The sequence below is a fragment of the Leucoraja erinacea genome, chromosome 5, assembly GCF_028641065.1.
Source record: "Leucoraja erinacea ecotype New England chromosome 5, Leri_hhj_1, whole genome shotgun sequence".
NCBI lineage: Eukaryota > Metazoa > Chordata > Chondrichthyes > Rajiformes > Rajidae > Leucoraja > Leucoraja erinaceus.
Genome location: NC_073381.1, coordinates 19,714,021 through 19,739,109, shown reverse-complemented (window position 1 = coordinate 19,739,109; position 25,089 = coordinate 19,714,021). Strand labels below are relative to the sequence as shown.

The 25,089-nt window shown below is 41.7% G+C and overlaps 1 protein-coding gene across 1 annotated transcript in view; it reads left to right on the top strand.

Annotated features, from left to right (window-relative positions):
- The window catches only part of LOC129697005 (signal-induced proliferation-associated 1-like protein 2), a 437,405-nt gene that overhangs the window by 36,854 nt on the left and 375,462 nt on the right, over positions 1–25,089 (top strand). The window contains exon 2 of the mRNA XM_055635187.1: positions 12,124–12,267. The gene's annotated coding sequence lies outside the window, so the exon portion shown is untranslated. The remainder of the gene's footprint in view (positions 1–12,123; positions 12,268–25,089) is intronic.

Sequence of the window (25,089 nt, the reverse complement as noted above, 5' to 3'; positions counted from 1 at the left end):
CCAACTGGCCACCAATATTAGAATATTAGAGGTGGAATATTGTGTTGGATGACCAGCCCTCTGCGATGCTGGGACCCAAGGATTAGCCGTGAGTCAACTACCAGCCCACCAGCCGTGAGTGAGTGAGTTGCCAAGTGAGAAAACTCTGGGTGGATTCAAAAGGTTGATTCCTTCAACAGGGTTAATGTTTATTATAATAAATATCATTAGTGGAATTTGTAGGAAAGGACTGCAGATGCTGGTTTATACCCAAGATAGACACAAAGTGCAGGTCAGGCAGCATCTCTGAAGAAAAAGGATGGGTCCTTCAGACAGGTTGAACTGTGTTAGTCATAAAATATAATTAATAGTAAAATAAAATTAATTATTGGTCTTTTACATAATTCCCAAAGATTTTGGGATAATCTTTGTAATAATATCCAACTAATTAATTAATTCCATTAAACAGTTCCCTGACTGATTAAATTGAACGATAGAATTTCCAGAACATGGCCCTTGTTTTGTAGGGGGAGCAGGGGTGTGGAAGAAAAGGGTTCTCCCTTCATTGTAACTTTATTAACATACTTTTAATCCTTTCTTCCTGCCCCTCCTCCCCACCCAACCTTCTCAAGTACTCCCAATTACAAAACATTGTATGCTGTAGCAATTGATGAGAGAAATGGATAAATGCTTGTTGAGAAATTTATTGCTCAGTGGGGCAAGTTTAAAAAAAAAAAAAAAATTGAATTCTTTGTAAAAAATCTACCAGAGCTGGCATATGTGCAGCACTTTGAATGGCATATTTTAATCAATAAATAGGGTGACTTTCAGTGTAATTCATTATGCTCGTACTCGTCTTCACATAGAAGAATGCCACTCAACCCATTTGGCCCATGCTCGTTCCCTACCAAGTATTTTTTATCAAAACTTTCCCTTTAGCTCTCCAAATTGTTTTTCTTCAGCAGCTGATCCAATTCCTTTTTGGCAGCCCTAACTGAATGTTTCCACTACCCTTGCCGACAATGAATACTTGATCCTAAACCCTAAAGAAAATGATTTACCTTTCATCTTTCTCTATCTATTGTCTATAATTTTAAATCTGTACAAACTGTTTTTAAACCATTCATCCAGCTTCTATAGAGCCAAGCTAAACCAGTCGTGATCTTGTACGTCTCTGTCAAATCTGGTCTCAATCTTCTTTGCTCCATTGGGAGTCTCCAGTCTAACCTTTGTAACTAAATCCCTCATCCCTGGAACCATTTGTAAATCTCTTCAGCCTCTCTGGGGCTTTCTCATGCATCCAACAGTGTGTGATGAAAATTTGATATGTTACTCATGTTGTGAGTGGGGGCGCTGCAATGGCGGCAGCCCTGTCAGCATCGCGTTAGTTTTTTCAACTTTTTAAATTTTTTTTTAGTATGTTTTAAAGTATGTTTTTAATGTTTCTTTGTGTGTTTTGTGTGGGGGGTGGTGTGGGGGGTGAGGGGGAAACCGTTTCGGCCGCCTCCTCCATAGAGAGGTGACTTTTTCCAGGTCGCCTCCCCCGTGGCCTAACAGCGGCGGGCGCAGCATGGACTCTCGGCTTGGAGTGGTTGAGCCCTCGCTGGGGCTCGCTGGAGGGGAACGCTCCGTTTCGCTGGCCCGGGGAAGCCGGCAGCCTGAAGCCGCGCGCTGTCTGCACAGCTCCAGCTGGCGCGGCGTCTGCAGCCTGGGATCCCTCATGGGGGACCCGGGGGAAGAAGAAGCCATCACTGCCGGCCCGCGGCCAACTTCTACCGCGGGCGCGGTGGCAACTTACCATCACCCCTGGAGGGGAGCTTCGACAGCCGGCCCTGCGGTCTGCGGTTCTTCTGGCTGCGGCGCGGCGGGAACTTTAAACTTTAAATCTCGACCGCCGGCCTGCGGCCTACACCAACTTAAAGCCGCGGTCTCCGGTGGGGAAGAACCGATCCTGGACTTACCTGGACTTGTACCTTGTACTTTTACCATCTGGACGCCCGCAGCAAAGGCTGCGGAGGGTTGAGGTCCCGACCATGGGGGAAAATGGAGGAGGACTGGCCAAATGTGTGCCTTCCACCACAGTGATGAATGCTGTGGTGGATGTTTATGTTAAATTTTTATTGTGTTTTTGTGTGTGTTCTTTATCATTGTACCGCTGCTGACATATTCATTTCACTTGCACTTTATGTGCAATGTGACAAATAAACCGTATTGTATTGTATTGTGTCCCATCAATAAATCATAATCCCTGCTTTTTGTAAAATGCTGCCTCGGATCCATGTCCAAAACAACCATTTTGAAACTTTTCTTGGACAACCGTTAATTCAGTGCCTGTTATTGCAGAAGATTGAGGACTTGCTCATACTGGACTCTACCTTACCAACAGCCAGATTAAAATAGTGAAAACAATATTTTAGATTACTATCAAACTTAAAGATTTCCAATTCTCAGTAATTAGCTGAAATCAACCTGAGTCTAAGTGATCAAAGAGCAGCAAAATGTACTCTTGAAAATCTTTTACTACATTTCAAAGGAGCGTTCTGGTTCTTGTACAATATAAGGCCAAGTGTGATTTCCGCAAGTCTGTCAGAGAGCCAAGGAAATTTTTGATCAAGCTAGAGCCTCAATTCAATTCATGCCAGGCAATCGTGGCAGGACTTGAATATCATCACTGGCAACTAGCCTTACTCAGGAGCAATCTTGGGCAGGTAATTGGTTCCAGGTGGGGGTGGATGGACAGGGTGGTGGGTGGGGAGAGAGGGAGAGAAGGAAGCTGGTGAGGGTTTTGTATTTATCTAAAATTGCAGAGTTCAATGTTCATACCATTGGGTTGTAATATGAGCTTTTGTTCCAGTTTGCATGTGGCCTCACTATAGTAATGGAGGTGGCCTAGGACAGAAAGGTGGCCTAGGACAGAAAGGTCAGAATGGGAAGAGGAGTTAAAATGGTTAGCAATTGGGCGAACCCTGTTCAGTTGCTGAAGATGGAGTCATGTTGGTTCCGGAGTGGGGATGGGTTCAGCAGTGTACAACTTGTCCTACAGATTTACTGCACTTGAGGTTGTGAGAGTGAGGTCTTGGAATGAAGAACGAAAGATGGTTTAAAACATATGTTTAGGCATTGGCACACCCTTTGACACTGAAATTGGATCTGTTATGAATTTGTTGTTTAAGATGACAGTTTGCAATCCATCATGCAGTGGCAAGATAGAGATGAATCTCTGCTGGCAGAATATTTGCGAAAGATAGTCAATAGTATAAAATTTTTGTTTGCTCCATCGCCCTTTTATTTCTAGATTTGCCTTCGTCCAGTCTCATCTGGCCCTCAATTTGCAGTCCTTTCAAAAATCTCCTTTTAGTCTGCTCCTCATCTAGGTACAAGACAAAGTTGCAGTGTTGCAGAAAGCACCAAGAAGTACTGCTTGGGGAGAGGTGGTGCTGAGGGCAACTGTACTATTTGCTGTTACCTAGAACAACAATGGGAAGACGTGTGGGTGGAGTGCTATGACAGTTGTGTCTTTTCTTTGAAATAATACATGTAATTCTGATATAGCACAACAGTGAAGAAACAAGGAACTATGTGTTGGTCAGTGACGTGCGATGAGGTCAATGGCTGGGGAGGCACTGGCTTCTACCCAATCTGGGCAGCTTAGTTGTGTTAGTTGTGTGTGTGTTGGTTGTTTGTGTGTGATGTGTGTGTGTGTTAGTTGCATGTGTGTGATGTCTGTGTGTTAGTTACGTGTGTGTGTGTGCTAGTTGTGTGTGCATGATGTTTCTGGGAGGAAGGAGAGAATGGATGGAGGGAAGTAGAGAAAGAAGGGAGGGAGGGAAGGAGAGAAAGGAAGGAGAGAAGGGAAAAGAGAGAGGAAATGAGGGAGGGAAGGAGAGAAGGGAGGGAGGGCCGGCGGCGGGAGTAGATGCCGGGGATCCGGAGCCGAGAGCAGATTACTCCAGCGTGGTGCCCAATTGGGAGCTCTCAGCTGCCCAGATCCTCTGAATTGGCTGCTACAAATCAATGAATCAATCTCCCTGTCTGCGCCACTGCTGCTGAAGCTAGCTAACATGGAGGGAGAGCGAGGCAGCGTCAATTACGTGAGCCTACGTAAATGACGCTCACTCTCCCTCCGCTGGGCTCATGACATGCCCCTTTGTGAGGCAAACATGATCACTGCCTCCCCTGGTGCATTTTCATTGCAGTTTTATGAAGAGACCAGCAAGCCTAAATTTAATATATTTATATGTGAAATAAACTACCTGGACTATGGAAAATAAGGGGATGTAATGAAGGATCTATAGAAAGCTGGATGAGAGGGGGAAGGGCAAAGCCTGGTAAATGATAAAGTGGATACTGGTAAGAAGGGAAGGGGGGGGGGGGGACCCTTCAAGCGGAGGGAGAGTGAGTTGCACAACAGACTTGGTTTTGCACTATTATGGTCTGGCTACCGAGTGTTACTGATTATTAATTTATTGTACACAAGACACTACCCTCCCCTTTTATACCGCTATCACCCCTCTCCACCCCAAGAACCTCGTGATCTCCTGGGGGAGGCAAAAAAACGGATAAAAACCCAGGTCCAATTCGGGAAAAAAAGTCCGGGAAATTCCTCTCCGACCCCAATCTAGGCGATCGACACTTGTCCAGGAGATCACTCAGGCCTTACTATACTAACCATACCTAGGTCCATATCTCTGCCCTCTCCCCGTAGCCCCTTATCCCAACTTGGCAGCTAAAAAAAACATCTATTTTAGTCTTAAATATGATTTAAAGTTTCTGCTTCCTGGCTTCTCCCTGGGGCAGCAGTGAATTCCATAAATTAACCACCCTCTGGGTGAAGAAGTTCTTCCTCATCTCAGTTTTAAAAGAGCCCCCCCTTAGTCTGCAACTATGTCCCCTCTGTTGTAGTTTCCCCCGATCATTGTGGGAACATCCTCGGGGCATCCACCCGATCAAGGCCCCTCATGATCTTATATGTTTCAATGAGATCGGCCTCTCATTCTTCTAAACTCCAAAGAGTAGAGTTCCAGCCTACTTAACCTTTCCTCATATGTCAATCCCCTCATTGCAGGAATTAATCTTGTAAACCTTCGGGAGGCACTGCCTCCAGGGCTAGTACATCCTTTCTTAAGTATGGACCCCAGAACTGTACACAGTATTCCAAATGTGGTCTCACTAATACTGTGTACAGCTGCAGCAAGACCTCCGTGTTTTTATACTCAATCCCCCTAGCAATAAAGGCCAAAACTCCATTGGCCTTCCTGATTGCTTGCTGCACCTGCATACTAACTTTCAGTGATTCATGTACTAATACCCCTAGATCCCTTTGCGTTGCATTACAACGCAGCTCCTCCTCATTTAGAAAATAACTTTCCCTATCATTTTTTTCCCCAAAGTGAATGACTTCACATTTATTAGTATTAAATTTCATCTGCCAAGTTGTTTCCCATTCTCCTAGCTTATCTATATCCTTTTGCAGACTCTTCCTATCCTCCTCATCCCCTACTTTTCCCTCCCATTTTTGTATCGTCCGCAAATTTTGATATATATTACACTTGGTTCCCTCCTCCAAAAATCATTTATATAAATTGTGAACAACTGGGGGGGGGGCACCGACCCTTGCGGAACCCCGCTAGTTACCGGTTGCCATCCCGAGTATGAACCATTTATCCCCACTCTCTGCTTCCTATTTGTTAGCCAATCCTCCTACCCATGCTAATATATTGTGATCAATCCCATAATTTTTTATTTTTAGCAATAGTCTCTTATGTGGCACTATTGTCAAAAGCCTTTTGGAAGTCCAAGTATACCACATCCACCGGTTTCCCTTTATCCACCCGGAGATAAGTTACTTCCTCAAAGAATTCGAGCAGATTCGTTAAACAGGACTTCCCCTTCACAAAACCATGCTGGTTCTGTCCGATGAAGTCATGTTTATCCAAGTGCCCCGTTAGTGTTTCTTTAATAATTGTCTCATAGCCAATGAACTGGCCTCAACTACCTTCTGCGGGAGAGAATTCCAGAGATTCACCACTCTCTGTGTGAAAAAAGTTTTCCTCATCTCGGTCCTAAAAGATTTCCCCTTTATCCTTAAACTGTGACCCCTTGTTCTGGACTTCCCCAACATCGGGAACAATCTTCCTGCATCTAGACTGTCCAACCCCTTAAGAATTTTGTAAGTTTCTATAAGATCCCCCCTCAATCTTCTAAATTCTAGCGAGTACAATCCGAGTCTATCCAGTCTTTCTTCATATGAAAGTCCTGACATCCCAGGAATCAGTCTGGTGAACCTTCTCTGTACTTCCTCTATGGCAAGAATGTTTTTCCTCAGATTAGGAGACCAAAACTGTACGCAATACTCCAGGTGTGGTCTCACCAAGACCCTGTACAACTGCAGTAGAACCTCCCTGCTCCTATACTCGAATCCTTTTGCTATGAATGCTAACATATCATTCGCCTCCTTCACTGCCAGCTGCACCTGCATGCCTACTTTTAATGACTGGTGTACCATGACACCCAGGTCTCGTTGCATCTCCCCCTTTCCTAATCGGCCACCATTCAGATAATAATCTACTTTCCTGTTTTTGCCACCAAAGTGGATAACCTCACATTTATCCACATTATACTGCATCCGCCATGCATTTGCCCACTCACCCAGCCTATCCAAGTCACCTTGCAACCTCCTAGCATCCTCCTCACAGCTAACACTGCCCCCCAGCTTCGTGTCATCCGCAAACTTGGAGATGTTGCATTCAATTCCCTCGTCCAAATCATTAATATATATCGTAAATAGCTGAGGTCCCAGAACTGAGCCTTGCGGTACCCCACTAGTCACTGCCTGCCATTGTGAAAAGGACCCCTTTACTCCTACTCTTTGCTTCCTGTCTGCCAGCCAGTTCTCTATCCACATCAATACTGAACCCCCAATACCGTGTGCTTTAAGTTTATATTCTAATCTCTTATGTGGGACCTTGTCGAAAGCCTTCCGAAAGTCCAGATATAACACATCCACTGGTTCGCCCTTATCCACTCTACTAGTTACATCCTCGAAAAATTCTATAAGATTCGTCAGACATGATTTACCCTTCATAAATCCATGCTGACTTTGTCCAATGATTTCACCACTTTCCAAATGTGCTGCTATCCCATCTTTAATAACTGATTCTAGCAGTTTCCCCACTACCGATGTTAGACTAACTGGTCTGCAATTCCCCGTTTTCTCTCTCCCTCCCTTTTTAAAAAGTGTTGTTACATTAGCTACCCTCCAATCCTCAGGAACTACTCCAGAATCTAAAGCGTTTTGAAAAATTATCACTAATGCATCCACTATTTCTGGGGCTACTTCCTTAAGTACTCTGGGATGCAGCCTATCTGGCCCTGGGGATTTATCTGCCTTTAATCCATTCAATTTACCTAACACCACTTCCCGGCTAACCTGGATTTCACTCAGTTCCTCCCCATCTCATTTGACCCCCGGTCCCCTGCTATTTCCGGCAGATTACTTATGTCTTCCTTAGTGAAGACAGAACCAAAGTAGTTATTCAATTGGTCTGCCATATCCTTGTTCCCCATGATCAATTCACCCGTTTCTGACTGCAAGGGACCTAAATTTGTTTTAACTAATCTTTTTCTCTTCACATATCTATAAAAGCTTGTGCAGTCAGTTTTTATGTTCCCTGCCAGTTTTCTTTCATAATCTATTTTCCCTTTCCTAATTAAGCCCTCTGCTGGTCTCTGAATTTCTCCCAGTCCTCTGTTAGGCTGCTTTTTCTGGCTAATTTGTACGCTTCATCTTTTGTTTTGATATTATCCCTGATTTCCCTTGTTATCCATGGATGCACTACCTTCCCTGATTTATTCTTTTGCCAAACTGGGATGAACAATTGTTGTAGTTCATCCATGCAGTCTTTAAATGCCTTCCATTGCATATCCACCGTCAACCCATTAAGAATCAATCGCCAATCTATCTTGGCCAATTCGCATCTCACACCCTCAAAGTTACCTTTCTTTAAGTTCAGGACCCTTGTTTCTGAATTAACTATGTCACTCTCCATCCTAATGAAGAACTCAACCATATTATGATCACTCTTGCTCAAGGGGCCGTGCACAACAAGACTGCTAACTAACCCTTCCTCATTTCTCAATACCCAGTCTAGAATAGCCTGCTCTCTCGTTGGTTCCTCTACATGTTGGTTTAGAAAACTATCCCGCATACATTCCAAGAAATCCTCTTCCTCAGCACCCATGCCAATTTGATTCACCCAATCTATATGTAGATTGAAGTCACCCATTATAACTGTTTTACCTTTGTTGCACGCATTTCTAATTTCCTGTTTGATGCCATCCCCAACTCCACTACTACTGTTAGGTGGCCTGTACACAACTCCCACTAGCGTTTTCTGCCCCTTAGTGTTTCGCAGCTCTACCCATATCGATTCCACATCCTCAAAGCTAATGTCCTTCCTTTCTATTGCGTTAATCTGCTCTCTAACCAGCAACGCTACCCCACCTCCTTTCCCTTTCTGTCTATCCCTCCTAAATATTGAATATCCCTGGATGTTCAGCTCCCAGCCTTGGTCACCCTGGAGCCATGTCTCCGTGATCCCAACTATATCATAGTCATTAATAGCTATCTGCACATTCAACTCATCCACCTTATTACGAATGCTCCTTGCATTGAGACACAAAGCCTTCAGGCTTGTTTTTACAACACTCTTACCCCTTATACTATTATGCTGAAAAGTGGCCCTTTTTGTTTTTTTGCCGGGATTTTCCGGCCTGACACTTTTACTTTTCACGTTGCTACCTATTGCTTCTACCCTCATTTTACACCCCTCTGTCTCTGCACTCACACATTTAAGAAACCCTTTCCCTTTAACTCCATCCTCCACTATCCCATTCGACACCCCACCCCCCCTTATTCAGTTTAAAACCACCCGTGTAGCAGTGGCAAACCTGCCTGCAAGAATGCTGGTCCCACACCTGTTAAGATGCAATCCGTCCCTTTTGTACAGTTCCCACTTACCCCAAAACAGATCCCAGTAATCTAAGAATCTAAATCCCTGCCCCGTGCACCAGTTCCTCTGCCACATGTTCAGGTCCCGTATCTCCCTGTTCCTGCTCTCGCCAGCACGAGGAACTGGAAGCAAACCGGAGATAACAACCCTGGAGGTCCTGCTTTTCAGCATTTTTCCGAGCTCTAAAGTCATGCTGCAGAATATTCATCCCCTTCTTTCCAACATTGTACCAAGGGTAACATGGAACTGCAGATGCTGGTTTAAAAAAAAAAGACAAGGTGCTGGAGTAACTCAGTGGGTCAGGCAGCATTATTGGAGAGCGTGGGTAGGTGACATTTCCGGTCGGGACCCCTCTTCAGACAAACACAATAGTGATGTGGTTAAGATAGCTCGTGTTACAGAAATTAGCATTATAAAATCATTGTCAATGGTGAGAATAGGAGGTTGAGAGCTTTAGACTCGCAATAACAATTATTTATTCCCCATCGGGTTTTTAAAGATAACAATCTTTTTAATAGCTAATGGGCCTGTCCGTCAATTTGCTGGCAGTCGCCTGAAAAACGCACACACGCGCACACACACACACACACACACACACACACACACGCACACACACACCCCGTTATTCAGGCAGGGCAAGTGGGGGGAGCGGTCTGATTGAGATTCACACGTGCAAAGCCAAGGTGGCGCAGACACACACACACCGCAATGAACAGGAAGGTTGGCGCTGTAATTAAGATGGAAAGTACAGTCTGCAGTAAGGGGAGGGGGGAGAAGGAGTGGAGACAACTTTTAAGAAGCCAGAGATACACGGCTGGCAGCTCGGCGGACATTTAACATTAACGGTTGGTTATCCTTGGTTCTGAAAACAACCGCATAAGTTTTTCTTTCCCCCAATGAGCCAATGAAATTCGCCAGTCAGCACCGGCTACAACCTACGAGAGCCTTCGACCTCCTGGCAACCCACTAGGACCTCCTGGCGACCTACCTATGGCACGAGAATTCTCGCTACTCTCCATGGCGGCTTCATTCCAGTCAGCGCTAATTTTTCAACATGTTGAAAAATTTGAGTCGACCGTAATGAGGCCGCGCCTAGTTCCCAAAATGCGGGAACTCCTCACGACCTTGACTCCCTGGCAACCACCCGCGAACATGTGGTGACTGCAGAGTCTCCTGCAGTTGCCTAAAAAGTCGTCTTAAGTGAGACAGGCCCATAAGTTTATTTTTGTTATTATAAATTAAGAATATTAAGGTCTCCATGTCACTTGTTTAACAGAGTGTCATTGCACAAGTGTCAATGGAAGAGATTGCTTGTCAATTTCAGTGGCCACTTGCAGTTAAAGAGCAGCAGTGTTCTGATGGTGTCTGATTAATGCGGGGAGACGACATGGAATTTTTCCAAGACAGTTTTTTTTCTGCTTGCTGATTTTCATGGTAGCTTTTAAGTGGTTGTAGTGGCCATTTGACTTAACTTAGCATGTCATAAATTATGGTCATTTGCCTTTAAATGTTGTCAGCCTGTAATTATGTGGGTGGGATTTATTACGTAGTCGGAGGCGTGTTTGCTGCTGGGGTTCTTGCACAGAAGCTTATAGTTTTTAGTTTTAGTTAAAGAAGCCTGGGGGTAAGGCATAGCTTTCGACCATGTCGGAGCTTTGGACCCTGCCGGTGTTTGGCCATGCACGAGTTTGACTACGAGTAAAATTTAAATGTACTTAAACAAGAAGAAGTTTGGATGAATATTTCACTGTTTTTACTACGACAATAAAGAAACTATTAATCAAGAGAGTGTTTTGAAGATTTATCTTTGGACGGCTTTGAGAGCTCCCACGCGTAAATGAGGCTATCTTCTTGCCCCTTTGTCTTCAATATTGTGGCTAGAGGAAGAACTTCCTTGAACGATATAATAATCTGCCACTACAATGGTTCCCTAGCTCCTCATCAAAATGGCATTAGAAACAATCAGGCCCACAAAATATAAATAGTATTCATTAATTCATTGAGTGCATTATATCCAGTTGGCATTGTGGAAAGTGTTATAGCAAATGTCTCTGGGTTGAAATTTCAAGAGTAAGAGAAAGGGAGGTGTGATCTCATTGGAACATACGAGATTCAGAATGGGATGGAGCGATGGATGACAAAGAGCTGCTTTCATGAACTGTAGAGTATCGAACTGTTGAAGTATGTTTTCAATATAAGGGACATTTAGTATTTGAGAATAAATTTATCTTTGCATACATTTGTCATTTTGTATTCTACCAACCAGGGCTGTGGGGGCACAGTCATTAATGGATGAGTGAGCTTATTATTTTTGGACATTAAGGATACCAGATGATATGGGAATTGTGTGGGAAAGTGGGACAATCACTAATATTAATTCCTTGTGGAATTCTGATCTTTCCATATCTTATCATCTTTCCATTGGGCTCGACTCTCGTTTATTGCAGACTAGCATTCTGTGAATCTTTAATCAAAGTGAATGGTGAGAAAGGAAATTGCCAACCATGAAACCACTGTATTATAAAACATGGGGTGGGAGATTGCAATCTTCACGTGGTCCGCCCTGTTTCGACAAATGCAATCAACCTGGTGTGCACAATCAAATAAGATCAAATAGAACAAGTTGCCCTACAACTTTAGGCTGTGCACACCATACACAAGAAGAAGAAGATTACAAAACATAATATTTGATACTAATAACTTTGCTGTGAAAATATTTACTGCAAAAATAATAGGATGTGTAAATCTATGATAAATAAAAGGGTTTCCACCCGAAACGTTGCCTATTTCCTTCGCTCCATAGATGCTGCCTCACCCGCAGAGTTTCTCCAGCATTTTTGGCTACCTTCAATTTTCTAGCATCTGCAGTTCCTTCTTAAACATATTCACTTTACTTGGGCTGTTTCTCATTGTTCAACTCGCTCAATTTGTACTTATTTTCACTTGTTAATGATCCAAGTTGGAAGCATTGCTTTGGATTTGGAATGACTGAAACAATACATATCCATGGTATATTGAAATGAAAATCTTTAAAATATGCCTGTATGGAGCTTTTGCACATTTATGGAGCTTTTGCACATTTATGGATATTGCCGAGTTTTGATGTAATCTAATTGTTTTCCTTTCTTTGCAGGGATTATGAAAATGGTGCTGCTACATATTTTGTGATCAAGACGTTATAATGATTTGTGCCTCTGCTTTCCGGAAAATTGACGGTAACACTGCTTCAATGTGGGTTGTAGGATATGAAGTTTGAGCAACACCAGTGTGAATTCAGGTCAGTAGCTAAAGGCACGAGAAATGTGTACGATTACAGTTGATGCGAATTGACAATATTCCTCTTCCTTGTTCATTTGCTCTGGTGAGTCATTGAAAAGAGCTAGAAAGCAAGATTGAAATGTCTCGCCTGAGCAAAAGTACAAAAATACCCTGCGTATTGATCTTTAATGTGTCTCTGTCTCGCTAACTTAGCAGTATCATGAGAGAGAAACCAAAATATATCATCTGCATTCATCTTATTATGGTTTTTCCGGTCATGAAATGGGGCATATGTATTTTTGTACTTATCTTTGAAAATAGGTTACAAGACTCTTACTCCGGCATTGCAGTTTTTTTTGTTTATCTGCTTCACAACTGTCACCAGAAGTAAAGTTAAAAGATCTGATATACCTTTTGTTGGGTGAATATTTTGAAATGGCGCAATATGGTTAATTTGGATCTCGTTCTCCCAGCAAGTACTTTTTTGAAAAACATCCACATAATCTATTCCAAGCAACTAGTAAAGACCTACAATAACAACTTAAATTTATATATCACCCTCTTAGCAAAATCTCTCTAAGCACTTCATTGAGCTTGACTAGAAAATCGTCAAATGAGAGGGCAGGGAATAGTAACATATACAGGGCATTTAGAAAATATTCAGACCCTTTCACTTCTCCCACATTTTGTTAGGTTACAGCCTTATTTTATCATCAAGCTACACACAATACCTCAGAATGAAGAAGCGAAAACAGATTAGAAATGTTTGCAAAGAAATGAATGAAATATCACCTTTACATAAGTATTAGAATAGAATAGAATGCCTTTTATTATCATTCAAACAGACAAGGTTTGAACAAAATTTAATTCCTACAGTCATGACATTACATAAAAAACCAAGACACACACTTAACACAGTTTACATAAACATCCATCACAGTGAATCTCCAACACCTCCTCACTGTGATGGAAGGCAAAAATCTTATCTCTTCCCTTTGTTCTTCTTCCGCGGTCCAGCAGTCCAACTGCAGCATCGAGGTGACTGGGGCACGATGTTAAACCCCCCCCGTGGCCGTTTAAGCCTCACTGGATGATGTTGGGCTCCGCTCGGAGTCATTTAAAACCCGCGATTCCGGAGGGAAAGTTGCCGTTGCGGGAGCTCCGAAAATACCCTTTGAGCTTAGGTCCATCCTGTTTCCATTGATTATCCTTGAGATGTTTCTACAACTTGATGGGAATCCACCAGTGGTAAATTAAAATGATTGGACATGATTTGGAAAGGCACACACCTGTCTATATAAGGTCCCACAGTTGAAGGTGCATGTCGGAGCAAAAACTAAGCCATGAAGACGAAGGAATTGTCTGTAGACCTCCGAGACAGGATTGTGTCGAGACACAGATCTGGAGAAGGGTATGAAACAATTTCTGCAGCATTGCAGGTCCCAAAGAGCACAGTGGCCTCTGTCATTCTTAAATGGAAGAACTTTGGAACCACCAGGACTTTTCATAGAGCTGGCCGCCAGGCAAAACTGAGCAATCGGGGGAGAAGGGCCTTAATCAAGCAGGTGACCAAGAACCCGATGGTCACTCTGACAGAGCTCCAGAGAACCCTCCAGAAGGAGAACTATATCTGCAGCACTCCACCAATCAGGCCTTTATGGAAGCCACTCCTCAGTAAAAGGCACATGACAGCCCGCTTCGAGTTTGCCAAAAGGCATCTAAAGGACTCTTGGACCATGAGAAATATGATTCTCTGGTCTGATGGAATCAACATCGAACTCTTTGGCCAGAATGCCAAGCATCGTGTCTGGAGGAAACCTGCCAATACCATACCTGCGGTGAAGCATGGTGGTGGCAGCATCATGCTGTGGGGATGTTTTTCAGCGGCAGGAACTGGTAGACGAGTCAGGATTGAGGGAAAGATGAACGGAGCAAAAGTACAGAGGACCTTCATGAAAACCAGCTCCAGAGCGTTCTGGACCTCAGACTGGGGCGGAGGTTACAAGATACAAGATACATTTAATTGTCATTTGGACCCCTTGAGGTCCAAACGAAATGCCGTTTCTGCAGCCATACATTACAAACACATAGACCCAAGACTCAACATAATTTACATAAACATCCATCACATCGCTGTGATGGAAGGCCTAATAAACTTATCTCTCCACTGCACTCTCCCCCCCCCCGATGTCAGAGTCAAAGTCAAAGCCCCCGGCTGGCGATGGCGATTGTCCCACGGCCATTAAAGCCACGCCGGGTGGTGCGAGGTCGCACACCGGGTCTTGCTGTTAGAGCCCCCGGCGTGCGCTCGCAGAGTCCCGCGGCCATTCCAAGCCGCGCGGGGCAGTGATGTTAGGCCCCACTCCAGGAGCTCTTCAACCCCGCAACTCGGGCGGGGGAAGTCGCCGTTGCGAGAGCCCTGAAAAGCGATCTCCCTCCAGGGACCCGCGGGCTCCCGGTGCCGCCGTCCACAGACCTGCCGTTGGAGCCTCCGACTCTCCGGTAGCAGCAGCAGCAGCAGCAGCAGCGCTCCTCCACCGCTCCACCCGCTCCGGACTCGGCCAGCCCCACGACGGCGACGGTGAGTCGTAGCACCAGAGTCCCCGGCTTCTTCCTGTTGGAGGCCGCTCCTCGTTGCGGCCCCAACGACAACGGAAACCCGACGAGAAAAGGTCGGGTCTCCAGTGCAGGGAGAGATTTAAAAAAGTTTCCCCCCCCCCCCCCCCCCCCCCCCCCACCCCACCCCCCCCCCCCACACACACCCCAACAAAAAATAACAAAAACTACATTTAAACACAGACAGAAAATAATAAAACGCGGACAGACTGCAGAGGCCGCTGCTGACCAGTCGCGCCACCCACCGGAATCACCTTCCAACAGGACAACGACCCTAAGCACACAGCCAAGACAACGCAGGAGTGTTTTTGTGACAAGTCTGTGAATGTCCTTGTGTGGCCCAGCCAGAGTCCGGACTTGAACCTGATCGGACATCTCTGGGGGACCTGAAAATAGCTGTGCATCATCCCTCCACATCCAACCTGACAGAGCTCGAGAGGATCTGCAGATAAGAATGGGAGAAATTACTTAAATACAGGTGTGCCAAGCTTGTAGCATCATACCCAAGAAGACTCGAGGCTGTAATCGCTGCCAAAGGTGCCTCAACAAATTACTGAGTAAAGGGTCTGAATACTTATGTAAATTATATATTTCAGTTATTTCTTTTTAATTACTTTGCAAACATTTCTAAACGCCTGTTTTCACTTTTTTTATTATGGGGTATTGTTTGTAGATTGATGATAAAAAAAATTTGATTTAATCCATTTTAGAATGGCTGTAATGTAACAAAATGGAAATAGTGGCTGTTACCATGCAACTGGTATATGGGTAATCGATGGTTGGCGTGGAGTTGGTGGGCCTGTTTCCACTCTATCTTGAACATGGATGGCCAAGTACATTTTCAAAATGTAAATTAATTTTCCTCTCAAGGAGTGTTCAATTATGTGTTTTGGTAGAATGAATGAGGTGAAGCAGTGTAAACTATGTGGTCCAACCTTATATTTAAAGAGCAGAGATTACCTACATAAATCATTGATGGTGGCAGGAGAAGTTGATATGGCCACATTTTTTCATATATAATCGGAATTATAAAATTTTGCATCTTCACCTCGCCTTTGGTGTTACAATTAGAAAAATATAATACAAATCAAAATGATTTAAAGAAAACATTGGTTAGCTCTCAGCTGGTGTGTTGTAGACAATCTTGAGCACTGTACTCTACAAAGTAATAAAGCCTCGAAGAGTGTGCAGTAGGAGTTTGTCAGTGATGTCAGAGATCCAGGTATTCATGAAAGGAGAAAAGCTGGAATTGTTCTTTTAACCTGTTTCAAATAGATTTGACAGGGATATTGAAAACCATGAATAGCTTAAATAGAGTAAAGGAAAATGTTTATTTTAGTAGAAGATGCAGTAACCATAAATCACTTAAATTTAATTGTAATGTACCCACAGATATATGAAATGGAATTTCTTTAAGGTGGTGTTGTTTTTTGTTTTGTTTTTTTAAAGTCGATCCAGCACAAACATCAGTTAGGTTTGTATGGACTGACATGTGCATAGCTATCATCTTTGTTCTGGGAAATCAGCTGATATTATCTATTTTTGTTTTGATTATGCCATAGTTGTCACCCATGGCTGATTAAAAACCAACACCTTAAAATGTGTTTAGGCTTTTAATCCTATCATTCAAACCAGCCGTGACATGTCGATTACATTCTCTTAATTCGTGAACATTAAATGGGCATTGACATTGGGCGGCACGGTTGTGTAGTGGTAGAGCTACTGCCTTACAGCGCCAGACGCGGATTTGATCCTGACCACGGGTACTTGTCTGTACGTAGTTTGTACGCTCTCTCTATGTCCTGCATGTGTTTTCTCAGAGATTTTCGGTTTCCTCCCACACTCCAAAGACGTACAGGTTTGTAGGTTAATTGGCTTGTATAAATGTAAAATCCCTAATGTGTGAAGGGCAGTGTTAGTGTGGGGGAGGGGGGGGAATCGCTGGTTGGTGCGGACTCTGTGGGCTGAAGGGCCTGTTTCTGCACTTTGTTTCCAAACTAAACTAAACAATATTTGTTACAATGTGTATGAAGGAAAAGCAGATGCTGGTTTAAACCAAAGATAGACACAAAATGTTGTAGTAACTCAGTGGTACAGGCAGCATCTCTGGAGAGAAAGAATCGGTGACATTTTTGGTCGAGATCCTTCAGACTCTTCAGAAGTCTGTAGAAGGGTCTCAACCCGAAAAGTCACCCATTCCTTCTCTCCAGAGATGCTGCCTGTCCCACTGAGTTACTCCAGCATTTTGTTTCTAGTATTTGTTACAATACTTATTGTGAAACTTTGGTAGGTTACCTGGGATTCAGCTCCATTTTCTAGATGTGAAAACAGACCAGCAAAATGAACATTCCCACAATATTTACTGCTTTTAGAATGCAAGAAACTATTTGCCATAGTTGGATCTAGGCATGTGTTCATTATTAATTGATGTTTCAGCAATATTGCCCATTGGAAGAGTTCATTTTGTCCATTAATATCTGCCTAACATGCATCTTTTTCAGCAAATGCTTTCATGTCTATCCATATTTCTCAAGACAGCTTTTATCTTTCATGTTATCATTAATGCTTTAAGGATCTTAAGGATAGTTTTTTATGTGCATAAAATATAATGTCTAGTTTTTAACTTCAATTGTAAATTACCATGACCCTTTTCAAGGGTAGTACATTCTACTGGTCAAGTTGCTGTACATTTTGATAATAACTTCTGGCCATCGCATTCACATCTAGAGTTTCTCCATTGTAACGGTCTGTGTGGCTGAATAGTAGCTCGTGTGTCTCTAAATCATCAGAATTTAGTTTTGATTTGGAATCTCAAGTTGTCTGAATTGCTCATTTTGTTGCAGCACTGCCCAGATTCAGCTTTGTTTGGAGTTGCCAGCCTTTACGTGAGACATTAAATCATGAATCTTCCTCCTCTGTTAGATATAAAAATTCATTTCAGACATTTTTACTACAACAGTACATGATCTTTATTCCATTACACTGTGTGGGATGCTGCTGTATGCAAATTTGTAATGTAACAATGACATAGAAGAAGATAGTTTGGCTTTTTACAGCAGATTATGTAAAAAACATAGAAAATAGGTGCAGGAGGAGGCCATTTGGCCCTTCGAGCCAGCACAGCCATTCATTGTGATCATAGCTGATCGTCCCCTATCAATAACCCGTGCCTGCCTTCTCCCCATATCCCTTGACTCCACTAGTCCCTAGAGCTCTATCTAACTCTCTCTGAAATCCATCCAGTGATTTGGCCTCCATTGCCCTCTGTGGCAGGGAATTCCATAAATTTACAACCCTCTGGGAGAAAAAGTTTTTTCTCACCTCAGTCTTAAATTACCTCCCCTTTATTCTAAGACTGTGGCCCCTGGTTCTGGACTTGCCCAACATAGGGAACATTTTTCCTGCATCTAGCTTGTCCAGTCCATTTATAATTTTATATGTTTCTATAAGATCCCTTAAGATGTAGAGCTAGGAAACATTTTATAAATGAAACTTTTTTTATACGGAGAGCTTACAACTGTATCATGATGTACAATCTCCTATACTCAATGACCGATGACGGCAAATGTGCAATGCTGCCCTTACCACCCATTCTTTCTGTGTTGCCACTTTGAGAACTAAGCACTAGTACCCCAAGGTCACCCTATTCAACTTTCCCTGTTGATCACTACATGATCTAACCAGGTTTAAAATACATCACTTTGTTTTTGTCTGAGCTAAATCCCATCAGCCATTCCCTTTCCCAGTTGATCTAGATTGCTGTAACCTTGGACGACCTTTTCTTTCCACCATATTGCCAAATTTGAAAGGAAATTGTGAAATTGTAGAATGTTTGAGAAAAAATATTAGTAAGGGAAATCGAATAAGATTCACCTACAAGCCATATCAGATAAAGACAGTGGATGTCCTATTTGAAAAAGTTAGTGAACCAGATTTTGCATCAACCCAGTGGCTTCTTGGTTACAAGCCTTTTTTTTTTTTTTTCTCCCCAAATTCACACAATTGATTTAATTATTGAATTTAAATTCCCCAACGACAAAGGTGAAATTTGAACTTCTGTCACTGGATCAATAGTCCTGAGCTCTGACTACTTTCCAGCAACTTGAGTATCATGAAACTGTACCTGATACTTCCCTTCATTAGCTGAACTATAGATTTTGGAATTGTATGAATGGAAGCCTAGAGCGCTCTTTCTTAATGGTTGATGAGGTATGTAAACTTGCCACATTTAAAATGATGAGCATTTAATGTGCTATAATCTACAACTGAGTGGAAAATAAGATTATACTTTTTTTGGCCAGCATGTCTGTGAAAACTGAATGACAGATTGCTGTGGGAAATTATTCTAAAAAATCAGCAGGCAGTCTGAAGAATGTTCTGACCTGAAACATCATCCATCCCTTTTCTCCAGAGATACCGCCTGACCCGCAGAATTACTTCAGTGCTTTGTGTCCATCTTCTATATAATCAACTACCTTTTTGTTTACATTCATCCCATGACAATGTTTTGAAAATGCTTCACTAAATGTCCAAGTGCTTTAGATCAAAATATTATTAAAAGGGCCATAGAGACTGGGTACAGGTAGGGATAATTTACATTGCTACCAAACCCATTAACATTATCCCTACATGTACCCAGTCTTTATATCAATGTAGAATACCTATATGATCCCTTGATACAATACTCAACCTGCAGAAAATGGCTCTTCATCTATATACACTTGCATGTATCCTTCAGCCAAGATCTCAATTTTCAGAGATTTGGAAGCTCTAAGGTGGCAACTCTCTGCATGCTGTTCTAGAAGAGAATCTATTGTAATCATGTATGGTATGATCTGACATGACAGCATGCAGAACGAGCATTTCACTATCTTATACCGTGACAATAAGTAAACTAAGCACATGTTTAAAAATGTGGTGGGGGATTTTGTTTCTACCAATCTTTTACAGGCAGCAAACTGGAAACCCACCTCGTGAGTGGAGAAACCTTTTATACATCTTGATGAATTCACTCCATGGCCTCCTCTGTTCCAGAGAAAGCCACCTTAGTTTATGCCATAATTACAATCTTCCAAATCTGGCAATGCCCTTTTAAACCTTCTCAGTACCCTCTCTACTGCAATGACCTTCCTAGTGAACATAGATATATGCAGTACTCAAGCTGTGGCTCAACTGAAGTTGTATACAGTTCTAGCATAACTTCCCTAGTGCTTGTATTTTGTCCCTTGAATAATAAAGGAAAAACAACCTTAGACCGAATCTACCAAACCCATAACCTCCATCAACTAGAAGGACAAAGGCAGGAAAAGCATGAAAACACTTATCACCTAGAAGTTGTCCTCCAAGACATATTTGTCCTCCGATTTGGAAATATATGACTGTCCCTTCACTATTACTGGCTCAGTCCTGGAAGAAGGTAGCTCACTAGCACATTCTCAAGGGCAAATATTGATGGTGCAATGAAATGCTGGCTCAGTCTGCAAAGCCCACAAACCTACAGTGAATATATTAAAAAAGTAATGTAACATTGATTTGCACTTTTTTAAAAGTATCTATAAACACAACTCCAAGGTCACGATATAGTCACGATTCAGTATCCTGCCAATGTACATCTTCTTATCAGATTCAGATTCAACTTAATTGTCATTGTGCAGTGTGCAGTACAGAGACAACAAAATGCAGTTAGCATCTCCCTAGAAGAGCGACATGGAATATGAGCAATAAATAAATCTATTTACGTGCATAGTCATAGTATTTTTTTCCTGGTGGGAGGAGTGTCCGGGGGGGGAGTGAATGGCAATCACCGAGGTACAGTGTTTAGTCTAACAGCCGCAGGGAAGAAGCTGTTCCTGGACCTGCTTGTCCGGCAACGGAGAGACGTGTAGCGTATTCAGTAATAGTGAAGGGACAGTCGTATATTTCCAAATCGGAGAACAAATGTGTCTTGGAGGACAACTTCTAGGTGATAAGTGTTTTCATGCTTTTCCTGCCTTTGTCCTTCTAGTTGATGGAGGTTCTGGGTTTGGTAGATTCGCTCTCGATGGTGCAGCGGTAGAAGTTCACCAGAATCTGAGGAGACAGATGGACCTTCTTTAGTCTCCTATGTTGAATCCTCACAAATTATTTCACAAGCATTACCTGATGCTCTATAGATTAAATTCCATCTGCCACTTTTCAGCCCTGCTAACCAGATCATTTATCTTCTATATTACTAAATCTCTGATCTTGACCGCTTTTGGCCGACTGTGCTGCAATTTCCGAGAGAACGCCGCCACCTACGGCCGTCGTTTTTGGCCGCCTCGCTCAGAGCCCCCCTCCGCTGTATGAGTGCGGAGGATTTTTTCCGTCAATGAAAAATTAGAGAGATGTTAATGTTTTTACAAAATTCCCCATTCTCTCTGCTGCCCCCGCTGGCGACAGGGGGAGGGACTATAAAACCAGGCAGTGTCGTGCCTCACTCAGTCTCTGCCAGACCAGGAAGCGAGAGGGTCACGGCTCTCTGAGTTGCAATAACACTGAACGCACGTCTACTCCACGGTGACTGCTGTAAAGTGGCTGCAGCCCTTTTTTAAAAGTTTGTGTTCACAAAATGAATTTTGGTTGTCGGGTGACTGCAGCCCAATTGTTTGCCTCGTCTTTTTGACAGGTTTGTGTTCACAAAATGAATTTTGGTTGTCGGGTGTCTGTAGCCCAATTGTTTGTTTCTCCTTTTTAACAAGTTTGTGTTCACAAAATGAATTTTGGTTGTCGGGTGGCTGCAGCTCAATTGTTTGCCTTGGCTTGACTTTTAACATCGTTGCAACAGTTGGCTGCCAGCCCAAGCTGCCAGCCCAAGCATCCATACGGCCCACAATGTCTATACTAGCCCTCTGGAAACCAGTACCTTCATCCCGCAACACCCATACTAGCGCAACAGACAGCCCCCCCCCCCCCCCCCACTGGTGAGCAGTATTGGAATTGGTGGAGAGGAGGAATATTGCGTTGGTGACCAGCCCTCCCGTGTGATGCTGGGACCCACTTAGTCTAGTATATTCCTAAAGTTGAAAGTTTTCCTCCTCACTGTTTTTTTGGGGGGGTTTTTTCATAATATTTTTATTAGAAGTAGGCATATTATAAAGTATAGTTACATATTATAGTAAAATATTATAAAAAAAACTTTTCATATACATCAGTCATACATTATTAAAATTTTCAATTGTCGATTACTTCTGCTTCTAGTGTTTTTTTTATATAGAAAAAGAAAGAAAGAGAATAAAGAGTTACAAATATCAAAAAAACAAAAAAGGTGGAATGGATTACTTATAATACGTCCTTGGAGATAGGTTCGTAGATTATAAAGTATGTCTTTTCATCTAATCCTGAGTTCAAGTTTCAGTTGGGTTTTCGTGCTGGGCCAATCTATCCCGCCAGATAATTAATGAATGGAGCCCATATTTTATCAAAACGCTCTTGTTTGTCCATTAAGACAAGTCTAATTCTTTCTAGATAGAGGATCTCCAACATTTCCACAATCCACATTTTAATTGTGGGGGTTGTAGGGCCTTTCCAAAATTTTAATATTAATTTTTTCCCGGTTATACTGTAGTCGAGGAAATTTCTTTGGCTTGTTGTGAGTGTTAAACTTTGCTCTGATATTCCAAGTACCTGTATACGTTGTAAACTTTCGTCCCACAAATCTCTCGTTATAGGATGACCTAATTCATTTTCCCATGTGTGTCTATATGGTTCCGTCGGTGGTACCTCGTTGTTTAGGAGGGTGTTATAAATATAAGCTATTAATTTTTCAGTGTTAGGATGCTTGTTCAAACATTCATCAAGGATTTCTGGTTCCTTAGTCCTGTAGACTTGTGTGTTAGATTTAACATAATCTCTAATTTGTAGATATCTGAAGAAATTATTTGAGTGCAGTCCATGATTCTGTTGTAACTCCTGAAATTAAAGAAAAGTGCCTTTCCCATAAAGATGACCAATCTTTTTAATTCCATAATTTTTCCATTGTGTGAAACCCTTATCCAAAAAGGATGGCTTGAATAAAGGATTATTTACAATGGGAAGGCATAGTGGTATATTATTCAATTTTAAAACATTTTTTAATTGTTTCCAAATTCGTATTCTACTATGTATTATGGGGTTTTCCTCATAGGTTTTTTTGTGCAGTTTTGTGGTAGCAAATATGATCGGACCAATTTCAAAAGGTAAACAGTCTTCCTTTTCCATTCTTAACCAATCTGGTTGTTGATCCATTTCTTCCAGCCAGAAATTCATGTTTTTAATATGGACTGCCCAGAAATAAAACAAGAAATTTGGCAAAGCCAAACCTCCATTTATCTTTGACTTACATAAATGTTTTTTACTTATTCTATGATTCTTATAATCCCAGATAAAACTTGTAACAATGGAGTCGACTTTTTTGAAAAAAGTTTTTGGGATATATATCGGGATTAATTGAAATAGGTACAGTAGTTGCGGTAAGAAGATCATTTTTATAGCATTAATTCTACCAAGCATTGAAATGGGAAGTGTTTTCCAGTATTGAATATTCTTGTGTAGTTTATTCAGTAAGGGTGGAAAATTTAGTTTAAATAAAGAGGTATATGTCTTAGTTACATAGATTCCTAAGTATTTAAATTTATCTTTAACTATTTTAAAAGGGGATTGTTGTAATGTATGTAAATTGAGTTTTGTTATTGGCATGATTTCACTTTTATTCCAATTAATTCTATATCCTGAAAACTGACCAAATTGAGTTATTAAATTTAATAGATTTGGAATACTAGTTTCTAACTTTGTAATATATATTAGTACATCATCTGCATATAAGGAAATTTGATTCCTTGTGTCTTTAGTGTTATATCCGTATATTCCTGTATGGGTTCTAACGCTTTCTGCTAAGGGTTCGATTGCAAGAGCAAATAATAGTGCGGATAGTGAACATCCTTGTCTACAACCTCTAGAGAGATTAAATTTAGTTGATAACATTTGGTTTGTTAATATTCTAGCTGTTGGATTAGAATATAACAATTTAACCCATGTACAGTACTTCTCTCCCAATTGAAAAATTTCCATCACCGAAAATAAATATGGCCATTCTACCTGGTCAAATGCTTTTTCAGCATCTAACGACATAATTGCTAGATCTGCATTAGGAGTTCTATTGGAGTATATAATATTGAATAGTCTTCTCAGATTATAAAATGAATAACGTTTTGGAATAAAACCTGTTTGGTCGGGGTGTATTAATTTGTTAATCACTAAGCTCAATCTATGAGATAGAATTTTAGTTAATATTTTCTGATCAGTATTTAAAAGGGCTATTGCTCTATATGAACCTGGGTCAGCCATGATCATATTGAATGGCGGTGCAGGCTCGAAGGGCCGAATGGCCTACTCCTGCACCTAATTTCTATGTTTCTATGTTTATCCGTTTTTGGTATGAGTATGATTGTAGATTCATTTAGAGTTTCTGGGAGTTTCTGTTGAGTGTAAGCGTATTTGTACAGTGTCTGTAGGCGTGGAGAAACCAGATCATAATTTAAAAAAAAATAAAATTCAGAACTTAGACCATCAGGACCTGCAGCCTTTCCGTTTTTTAAAGATTTAATTGACTCTTCGATGTCTTTTATCGTAATTTCAGCACCTAGTGATTCTCTCTTTCTGATCTAAACCCGCAAGCTTACATTTCTGTAGAAATGTTTCCATTCCTGCTGATTGTTCTGTCATTTTAGATGAGTACAATTTTTGATAGTATTGTAAAAATCTATCATCAATATCTTTAGGCAGTGTTAGTGTTTCTCCCTTGTCTGTTCTAATTTTGTAAATTGTTTTTTCCCCGTCCAGTTTATGAAGTTGTCGCGCTAATAGTTTTTGTGGTTTATCACCAAATTCAAAATTTAATTGTTTTGTATGTTGATAAAGTTTTATAACTTGGTCTGAGTATATCTTGTTCAATTTATATTTCAGTATTGCAATTTTATTGTGTTTTATCATGGATGGTGCTGCTGCATTTTCTATGTCTAATTGCCTTATTTCCATTCCAATTTCTGTTGTTTGGCCCTATTCTCTTTGTTAAGAAATGATTGAGAAGAGATTAATGCTCCTCGCACAAATGCTTTAAATGTTTCCCAAAGAAGGGAAGCAGAGATTTCAGGGCTATCATTAGCCTCAAAAAACATATTAATCTGTTTTACGAGGTATTTATTACATACATTTTCTTTTAAGATTTGGG